The 11239-nt window shown below is 40.6% G+C and overlaps 1 long non-coding RNA gene across 1 annotated transcript; it reads left to right on the top strand.

The window, feature by feature from the left end:
* The first annotated feature begins 409 nt into the window (after positions 1 to 409).
* On the top strand, positions 410 to 1514 carry LOC116507527. Its single transcript, XR_004255222.1, has 3 exons — positions 410 to 480; positions 1054 to 1107; positions 1441 to 1514. It is a non-coding gene; the product is annotated as an uncharacterized LOC116507527 (long non-coding RNA).
* The last annotated feature ends 9725 nt before the right edge of the window (positions 1515 to 11239 follow it).

Here is an 11239-nt window from a genome sequence, read left to right as displayed (position 1 = left end):
CTTTCTGAGTCCTGATCTGATTTTGGGTTGTGTGATTGACTGTCTATAATTGCTGAGTCATAGTCCTAGGTTTTAAAACTACAGCCAGCCATGTCCAGGACTGGAAAATTAAAGTAAAACCTAGAAAATGATAGTGAAACTACTTTCATATTGTTGCTAAGAAAACTATATAAATGTTTCCAGGAAATCACCCTCTTGAGTTGAAGGAGAGGTTATTTCAATCAGTTCTTTGTATTCATTTGAGAAAACCTGGAGGTATTTATTCATAGCCATTTCTATTGAATGTTTAGACCTTCCCACTTCCCAGAAATATCAAGGTTCATCTTAGGTTGATATTACAGGAAGAACATAAGGAAAAGTCTAAATATTGTTCTTCTCTGAAATGAATGCTTTAGTTGGAAAATGATTCCTTTACACTTGTTTTCTAACCAATTGCTGTTCTTTCTGAGTAGTTTGCTGTTTGAGAAGATAGAACATGTGGTGAGTGGTACAAACTTCTCTTACGCTATAGTGTCAGAAGTGTCTAATACATTGTGCATTCTTTATTAATGGCAACTGGATGTGCCTGTAGTGATTATCTAAATTTCTGGACTTCTTATTGTCCAGAAAGGTAGAAGGGGAGATGGATATGGATTATTAATGTTGCTTTAGCTTTTTTTTTCCTATTCTGGGAAACTGACACATTTTTATTTTTTGTTTCTAATACATGTTGACTTCTGTTTAGCAAACATTGCAAGGGGAAAGAGGGAAAACAGAGAGACAACTTTATTAAAAGCTAAGTAACGATGCAAAATAAATAGCCTGAATTTAAAATGTGTCAACTGTGCAAGTGGAAAACCAACCCAAATGAACCTTCTTGTTTTTAGGTTTCTACTATATCTTGGTTAGTTTGTCTCTATTAGTCTTAAATACAAAGGTCATTATATTGCATTTGTTCTAAAAGCTTTCAGGTTTTACCTTCAGCTTTTCAGCTATTGACAAAGTTTGTTCAAAAATTGGAAATGCAAAACTATTGTTGACCCTAAAATATTGTTCTCTCTCTACAAAATCCAGTTGCTGGATGCATGCAACAATGCAGCAATGGAAAAAACTGGACTATCTTGTCAGGTGAGTGTGTGTGTCTCACTTTGTAAGAGTTTTTTCCTCAGAAGCAAAAGTCAGACTTTTTCCACGTAGAATGGGAAAGGGAAAAATCTTACTCTCCACCAATAAGTGAGAAGGTGGTGGGTGTAGTACTCCCAATGACCAATGCATTGAAAATTTGGTTTAGATCAGCCATTAACTACTTCACATAGTCCCTAAAAGTACAGGTAACAAGGAATAATAAAAAATGAGGCATTGAGTGAAAGGTAAGAGAACATGAATGATCAGTTAAGATGAAGAAAGACTTGAAATTCAATCTTTCTTTGTCATGAAGAAGCTTTGTGATGAATTTTTCAGGGCATACAAGATCCTGGAAGTAAAGGAGAAACTACTGAACACATCAAGAATAAAGAAAGTGAACTGCTAAATGGACATGCAAAAAAATGAAAAAAATGTAATTATAATGAATCTGTATTAAACTACACTGCAGATTTTAACTGGAAATAAGTTGCTTTCCTCTTAAGTTCAACTATGAAGCCTTTTTCTTAGAATTCTTGTTATTCAGAAAACCAAAGGGTCACAATCATGGGGCAAGGAAAGAACTTGTTGCCCTCTTAAAATATAAGAAGTAGGAACCGAAGTTCTCCTTAAACTGACTCATAACTTTTACTGCTTTCCCTGCTGAAAAAAGAGACAGCAGTGTTTACATAGGCAATAAATAAAAGCCAAGATGGCATCTGCACTCACACAATCAAATCTCTGCCTCCCCTTTTAATACTTATTGTATCACATGTGCAATTCATATTTAAAAAGGGATGAAGCTTCAGTTGTGCAAATGCAGCTGACATCATGACTTTTCAAAAACCTTTTTAATGGACAAGTTAGAAAGAAGAAATGTAGGCCAAATCCAAGGGCTGAGGAATATTGTTGTGTCCTGTCACATCATGCCGACACATTCCCCACTTCTCTAATTACCTAATTTTGTTATACACTTCCCTTTCTAGTGGACCTTTGAAAGCAGATGCCACTCAACCTCCCAGCCCTCTTGTGCTTTCCACCCATTTGCTCCCTTTGACCATGTTCTTGACTATGACGGATGCAGTTTCCAGATCTCTGGGGCAGGAGGCAGCCCCTAAATAATTGGTAAATCCTAAAATGTTTTCTTTTTTTCTTAAAAAACAAAACAACATTTCACCCTTTTTCATTATGTTAGAGAGAAGTTCCCTGAGAATGGGCTCCAGCATTAGTCCAAAAAAGCTCAGAAGACTTTTGTCTCAGTGTCTGGCCCAGATTGGATAAAACATTTCACCCTCCCCTGATAATATTCTAGATCAGTGGTTCTCAACCTGTGGGTCGGGGGTTGAACAACCCTTTCACAGGGGTTGCCTAAGACCATTGGGAAACATATATTTTTGAAAAAATATGGAAAACATAAAATAATTTTATGGTTGGGGGTCACCACAACATGAGGAACTGTATTAAAGGGTCGTGGCATTAGGAAGGTTGAGACCCACTGTTCTAGATTGATATACACGCAGTACAGCCAATACCAATCAGAATAGAGCTGGAAGGGACCTTAAAAGTCTTCTAGTCGAACCCCCTGCTCAAGCAGGAGACCCTATACCATTTCAGGCAGGTATCTGTCCAGTCTTTTCTTTGAAATCTCCAGTGATGAAGCATCTACAACTTCAGGGGGAAAAAATTTCAAACTACCTCTTGCTTTACAGAGATTATATTTCAGAATCTCTGAAATATATGGAGAGCTTTTCTTTCATTCTTTTTTCCCTTTTTATCCTTTATACCCTTATACATATGCAGCCATCCTTTTGCCTGTGAATATGGCCTTGTCAGGCCTTCTAAGTCTCTGTTGTAACTTGTGCCTCCTCTCCTCTGGCCCCTAAAAATCTATCCATCCCTTTGACTTAGAGGCAGAAGAGGGGAGTCATGTCTTTCAGCTGATCTTGTGGTAATTCTGTTCCTACACAATTGGTTTCGGCTTCAGGGGTTTTTTTTGACCAGCTGTGGGGAAGAAGTGTTACTTTCCACCAATGATTATGCAGAAATGGCTCACACCCCCAGAGACCTGGATTTCCTGGCAAGAATGGTTGACTCTCAGATTACATCAGTTCCTGGCAGAACAGTGATGTGATAGCTGTCAGCCAGATGGAAATCAGGGGAACAGCTGAAAATTCAATACAGAACAGTAACTCACTCTTTGTAAGAAGGACTTTCACTTTTAACTGATCTTAATCAATGTCCTTTTACAAGAAAGATAAGTCATTGGGAAATCCTTCTCTCAGCAATGTCTGGCCCTCCCCTCCACTCTGGATGCACATTATTCAGCAATTATTGTTTTTTGTCTGCATAGAGAAGAAATGGAATAGAGTGTCCCTGTGTGAAAAGTCCAGTGCATCACCATAATGCCCCAAATAAGGTGCTCGCTCTTTTATAAACACACTAACCTATATATACCGGGGGGAAAACCTGGCACTTGTATTGGTTAAGAGGTCTTTAACGCATCTCAGAATATTATGGCGATTGTGCCATGAAAATAACGTAAATATGGTTTCATCCGCATACTGTTGTTGAAAGACCATTGCTTTGATATGCAATAAATCTTGGGAGTTGGGGGAAGACTTGCATAGCATTTTATTCAATTCCATGCTCAGTGTATTAATGAAACATTTGGAATTGTTATTAGGGCCACTTTTGAACTTCAACTTCAAATGTGAATGCTTCTCTTATAAAATATGGCATATATTGGTAGGAAGGAAGGAATCTTTTAACTACAGTTTGTGGCTGATTCTTGAATGGCAATAGACTATATTTTGGGGCATGGTGTTCTCTCAATGTAACTCCTTCATAGGGGGCATTTCCTATCTGTTGAGAGATAGGCAAAAACCTATGTATAACAATTTTGGAAATTTACTCTGTGACCTTTTCAATTAGTTTTAATTCATCTCTTTCAATTTGCCTCTAAAAGTTTAAGGTTGCATGAATAACAGTCTCACCTTCATTTTTTAAATTTCCAATAACCTTATGAGTAGATTAGACTGAAAAATAATGATAGGCTCAAAGTTGTCCAGTAGCTTTCCATATCTGAAAGCAGATATAAACATACTGGCTGGTTAGGGAATTCTGGGAGTTGAAATCCACATAGTCTCAAGCTGCCAAAGTTGAGAAACATTGCTCGCTATGAACTTGAACTACTTCAGAGTTTCCTCCTTGGGAAACAATACTGATCTGGGGAATTCTAATGCCCAGCCCTGCCTAGGTGACTAAAATGATTGTGTCGTGCTAGATTACTCTGGATCTTTGAAAGGGAAAGTATACAAATCTACTAAGAAGCTTGTAGGATGATTTGAAAATTCATTTCTGCTCCGTGACTTCAGCGCTTCATTTTTTTTTGTTCATTACCTGTATTGCCTAATAATACATAACAAAATTCCAGGAAGTAAACACTTCCATTGAATTTCACCACTTTAGTTACATTTTGACCATTGATTGAGAACTGACCTTGATTTGCTATTTAGCAATATTGTCTTTTAGGTATTGCAACTTCTCTCATCAAGACCAGACTGAACTTGCAATGGGTAGAAAGATGAGAAGTTGGGTGCCAAATATTTCAGATATGGTGGCAAGAATTTGGGTGTGTTGGGGTGTGTGTGAGAAGAACGTACATGACATTGCTTCCTCTCTAACACCATTGACACCTTTAACTGGACAGGATAGGAGACTATTCCTGCTTTTGCTATTGCTCCACCAGGAAAAGAGGGGAGGGGGAAAGTAAGAGAAAGGATACCCCATGGATCATAGATACAACATACTAAGTTACTAACCAACAGAAAGCTGGTTGCTCCAGAGAGATATTTTATAGACTTTCTGGGTTCTGGGTTCAGCTACAAAAACAGGGATGGATGGTGCTGAGAAAAGCCCAGAAAGTAGGTGGCATTCAAGCCAGAATAAACAGTTTCACCAGGGGTGGGTTGCTGCCAGCATTACTACCAGTTTGGCAAGCATGCGTATTTGCACCTAAAAATGTCTGTGCATGTGCAAAATGTTAAAAAAGGAAAAAAAATACATTTCTGCAATGAAATTTGTTCTGCGCATGCACAGAACCAAAAATCAAGATGGCGCCACTATAGGAGAACTAGTTCAGGGGTCTAACAGGCCTGGGTCGCTGCCGGTTCCAGCCACCCAGGCCACCAAGTTATTACCTATTCAGCTGAACCGGTCTGAACCAATAGGAACCCACCTCTGAGGTTCACCCATCCACCATCATTATACAATACCCATCATTGGCTTCAGCTGCGATAGATAAAAAGAAGCAATGTCTTCATAATCGCTATAATTTCTCAAATTCCCTGACACACGAATACTAGGTGAATGGGGAAACATATGTAGGAGTGCAGAAAAGCAGGGTCACACGCCTACTTAACAATAACGTATCCAACTTGAGTTTCTGCATTAAGCAGAGATTTGGATTTTACAGCCTTCCATATCTAAAATTATAATTGTTTTAGGATAATCTGTCTCCCTTTCATAGCCTCACCTAGATCTCAAGTTATGATGCTAAAATGTATAATCAATGGCAAACTGCCATTGGCTTTCTTGAAAGCAGGGCCTCCATGGCCAATAACATTATACTCTTGCATGCATTCTCCCTTCTTTTTCTTATTAATCTTAATCACTCAGCAATTATATTCTTGAAAAATGATCATGTAGTCCAACTTTTCCTAACATTTCTGTGTTGGTAGCCCAGTGAAGGGGGGGGGGTAGTTGTGCATGCACAAACACCTTAATTGGCATGAGTGGAGGGCACACACGCCCACCGTTCACACAAGTGGGGCTCCAAGCACCAGTGTCCCCCCCCCAATCACATGAGGAGGTCTGCAAACCTCAGCACTTTCCACTTGTGTGAGTAGGGCTGCGCCTGCATGCCCACTCACCCTCTGCTTATGTCGTCTAGTTTTGAAAGGGCCATGGGCAGGTAGTGGGCTGTGGCCCAGGAATTGGGGACCCCTGATATAGACAATATTGCACAAGAAAGGTAAGCAAAAGAATAGGTATTCCTCCCTGCTCGTACTGGAAAAATAGGGATAATCATAATATATGTTTTGGGCTCCAAGATCACCACAGATGGGGACTGCAGCCAAGAAATTAAAAGACACTTGCTCCTGGGGAGGAAAACTATGGCAAATCTAGACAGCAAACTAAAAAGCAGAGACATCACCCTGCGAACAAAAGTGCGTGTAGTCAAGGCTATGGTTTTCCCAGTTGCAATGTATGGCTATGAAAGTTGGACCATAAGAAAGGCTGAGCACCAAAGAATTTAGGCCTTTGAACTATGGTGCTGGAGAAGACTCCTGTGAGTCCCTTGGACTGCAAGGTAATCAAACCGATCAGTCCTAGAGGAGATCAACCCTGACTGCTCTTTAGAAGGCCAGATCCTGAAGACGAAACTCCTAATACTTTGGCCACCTGATGAGAAGGAAGGACACTCACTGGAGAAGAGCCAAATGCTGGGGAAGATTGAGGGCAAAAGAAGAAAGGGACAAAAGAGAATGAGGTGACTGGATGGAGTCACTGAAGCAGTAGGCATGAGCTTAAATGGACTACAGAGGATAGTAGAGGACAGGAAGGCATGGAGGAATGTTGTCCATGGGGTCGTGATGAATCGGACACGACTTTGCTACTAGCAAAAACAACAAATATATGTAAATAAATAGGAAAATGTTGTCAGATAAAGTTGTAAGACAGTATTTAGCTTTACATCATTGTGGAAGGAAAGGCATCAACATAAGCTCTTCAGCTCCTTTGTTTTTCCCCCCTTAGGACTTTAATGCAGTCTGAAAAGCATGAGACCACACCTTATAAAAGGAAAACACTGATGACACCTAAGTATGGGTTGTAGGAGGAAGAATTGAATTGTGTGGGTGAGCCGAGAGGAGGAATTTGCAGCAAAGGGAGTGGAGCAACTGTTATCTTAGCAGGGGACTGATAAAGAAGGAGGCGCAGGCATGGACTTCAATAAAGCACCCCAGCACTGATGCTGAAAGAATCTAGCCAGCCAGCAACTGAGAGCATCCAGCCAGCCAGCAGCTGACAAAGCAGCTTCTTTCCTATTCCCATTTCCCAACCAGCACAGACTGAAAAGCTACAAAGCCAAAGCTGGGCAGCAGTTCAGAATAGTAGTTGACAGCAACAGAAGTTAACTTGAAAAAGGTCAAAGAATGGCTAAAAACTTTGATATAAGATCTATTAACAAAGGCAACACCAGGTCTTGATTGGACTGAGCTGGGGACAGTTCCTTTCCATCCAAACTACACAGAGTATAGGCACTGGGACAGAATGCCAACAGCCTTGCTTGGCTAGTATGGGGTTGAAAGATATAACTGGATATCAGGTTTCTGATGATACCAAAGCTTAAATAAGTGACTAAGTTCACCCTGTAGATTCATATAGATTGTGAAAAGGAGGCAAGAGGGAGCACAAATCTGTGGCACCCCAAATAATAAAAAGCCTGCGGAGATCTCCCCAGCCAACACTGATTGGAACTGGCCCCAAAGAAAGGAAGAGAACCAGTATAAAATAGTGCTTGCCCTGTTCAAAAAGATCCCATGGTTGATAGGTTTAAAACTTGCTAAAAGAGAAAGCTTTGAGAAATAACCACAATACTTGGTTTATTAAATGGTACAATAATGTCATTCAAATTGCCACTGTGGCCCTCCAGATAATTTCAGGATGTTAACCTATAAATGTAGTCCTCATAGTGGCAGGTAAACTAATGTTTATGCATCTTCTGGAGGAAATGGATAACTAGTAGGTGTCATGTAAAGAGTGTGTTGTTCTTTCTATTCCCAGTTTTATTTCAGAAAAGAAAGTCAAACAGCTTTTGTTGATACTTTTCATTTTTGTTTGATTCTTTAAAGAATCTCTTAGTTATGAAATTCTTTCCATATTGCCCTTTGTTTACACTGCTCTTTTTGTCGGGAAATATTTCCTAATATACAACCAAGTTTTGTTTTCCTGTACTTGAAATTTGTTGCTCTGAAATCAGAAAAAACAAGGCTTGATTGTGTGTGTGCGCGCGCGCGTGTGTGTGTGTGTGTGTGTGTGTGTGTATCACTTGGTCAGTTTCCTGACGGGACCAGCCAGGGGTGGGATTTGGAGGTTCTCCAAACTGGTCATAACATTAACTAGAGGTTCTCCTGAACCCAGGCAAACCCATAGCAGCCCACCCCTGGTAAAAATGCATACAATTGATAGATATGCATTAACATTCAGAGATTACCAAATCCTCCTGAAATGGATGTTTGGATAGCGACCTTATACAGGCGACCTTATACAGTACATGCCTACTTGAGGGGCATGAAGATACATTGGTCCCAAGGAAAGTAGGAAGAAAACTTTCATACCCCAGTAACTGATAGGATCTGGCAATTGATTTGACAAAATCACCTGATGCAAAAAGCTTGCAGAAAATGAATTTTCCATACTGTCTGTACATGCAAATACCATTCAGAACATGGCATTGCTTTCTTAGTTCTTGGTTTCTTAGAGGCAAATCCTGCACAGAAAGGAGAGACTTATTTAAAAAGACTACTTTGTTACTTAATTGATGAAAGTCAGGGAAAGGTAAGAAGCAAGGAGAATATTTATTATCATGCATAAGAATGAGAAAAATCAATAGTAAGACTTGCAACAGAATGTTGCAAGATGCAGTACTTATACTCAATGAACCCTTCCCTCCACCAAAATAATTTATGCTGTTCCGCTTTCTCCATTTTTTTCTCCTCCCATCAAAACGACATAATGCTTTTTGGACATTAAGCCTTGATACTTCTCTTGAGATTAATTGGGGCTAGGCGTTCCCCCTTGAAATCTTGTTCCTAAAATAGGTTTTTTAAAGTCATCTGCAAATGTTAATATTGCCAAAGTCAGCTGACAATCTCCCTTTTCTGTAAAGATGGCGTTGTTTCAGCTTGATCATGGTGTCAAACTCACAGTGTCACGTTGCCGCCACTTGATGTATCACAACTTTTTTCCCTTCACGGAGCTGGGTTGGGCGTGGCATGCTCTTGGCACATCTGCTCTGTGGGGACACCCCTGAGCTAGATAAAAGATTTTTCTCTTCTTTTATGGCATAAAATTGGAGGGATCTGGAGAACTATTTACTAAATTCAACCCTCTATCCCCAAGAGGCGGCTAATGTCTCTGTTAAACTGTTCTCATGGAGGAACTTCAGTGTTGGCCAGAAAATACATTTAATTGTTGATGGACTCATTAGCCTCCCTCCTAGCTGATACATTCCAAATTAATTACTACAACACCCAAAGTTCCTGGCCAGTCTGTCCTTGGTTGTATCCAACCCACGTATGTTTTTGAGGACACCAAGTTGGGATATTCTCTTTCTGCCTCTCTCTTAGTTGTTACAGGTCATATGCAACTTCTTACATACCATTGCCAGTCTTCCTCATCCATAGTAGAAGTGGATAGTGTTTTCTTATTTGCCTTCTTATTTTTGAAGTTTGAAAGAGGAGATTGTTATATCTGGAGAAATAAACACTTAAAAAATAAAATTTTGCAATATTAAGACAATTTGTATTTGTATTTGTATTTATTAGACATTTATAGGCCGCCCTTTTCCCTGAGGGGACTCAGGGCGGCTTACAATCAAAAAGGAAAGGGAGTGTAGGACAATACAAAAAGAAATGTGCACAAAAGTAAATTAAACAGTAAAACTCAACATTCACTCAGCATTCGGGAGGGGCAAAAATAAACTTATCCCCAGGCCTGACGGGCTAGCCAGTTCTTGAGGGCTGTGCAGAAGGCCTGGACGGTGGTGAGGGTACGAATCTCCACGGGGAGATTGTTCCATAGTGTCGGAGCCGCAACAGAGAAGGCTCTCCTCCGAGTAGTCGCCAGTCGGCACTGACTGGCGGATAGAATACGGAGGAGGCCAACTCTATGCGATCTGATGGGACGCAGGGAGGTAATTGGCAGAAGGCGGTCTCTCAAATAGCCAGATCCACTACCATGGAGCGCTTTATAGGTGGTGAGTAGGACCTTGAAGTGCACCCGGAGATCGACAGGTAGCCAGTGCAGCTCACGGAGGATCGGTGTTATGTGGGCGAACCGTGGTGCGCCCACGATCACTCGCGCGGCCGCATTCTGGACTAGCTGAAGTCTCCGGACAATAATGTTCTGTGTTCAAATAACACACAATACATCTTCATAAAGGTTTTTGGTCTGAGTGATGGCTCTAGAATGCAGCAAAGAAGAAGGAATATTCTCAGGGAAATGAAATAGTGCTGGTATGGTGGAAGGCAGACTGGAAGAGATATCATAGATCAGGGGGGTTAAACTCACAGTCCGTGGGCCGGATGCATCATGCACTGGGCACGCCCACCCCTGTTTTAGTGAAGGGGGAAAAGTCGCGATATGCCATGTGATGACGATGTGATGACATGAGCTTGTCATCCCTGTTATAAATATTTATAGCATCAATTAACATGTGGATGATGGAGATTGAAAAGTCCAGGCTGTGAATGATTGCAAACAGGCTCACCCTAAAGCCAAGTCTATTGTGCCATGGAAGCTTCACTCGTGGAAATCCTTTGTATGTGTGTCTCAAGTATGTGACCCTCCCTCCCCCTAGCATGGATGCTTGTTATCTGCTGCTAAGAATTAGCAACTGGAGCTGAGGTTTGCTTTGCATGATGGTTAGTTTTGTGGTGGAAATACAGTTTGCTACTTTCCTAGTCTGGTTTATTATATTATCATGGTTTGAGTTTGCAAAGGACTGTTCTACTGAAGCTTTGTAAAAAAAAACAAAAAACTCCCCATGCAGGCTAAGGCAGATTGGGCACTCTACATAGAAACCTGGCTCAACCAGTCAAACAGGAAATCCCCCCTCCCTCTCTCTCTCTTTCTCTCTCTCTCTCCCTCTCTCAAAGATATCATTGTCCACAGAGTTCTCCCAGTCATTGATCTGAAGATAGAGAGATTAAGAATTTTTACCCAGTAATTTAGATAGAAAAATATAATAAATTTCAGCCTCACAGAGGACATGAGGAGGTGACACCTACTTGGTTTTTAGCCAAGTTATTGCTAACTGTACTTTTGATCTGACTGGGCAGCCTTTAAAAAAAGG

Source organism: Thamnophis elegans, chromosome 4 (genome assembly GCF_009769535.1).
Source record: "Thamnophis elegans isolate rThaEle1 chromosome 4, rThaEle1.pri, whole genome shotgun sequence".
In the NCBI taxonomy this organism is placed as follows: domain Eukaryota; kingdom Metazoa; phylum Chordata; class Lepidosauria; order Squamata; family Colubridae; genus Thamnophis; species Thamnophis elegans.
This window is presented reverse-complemented; position numbering and strand designations above follow the sequence as displayed.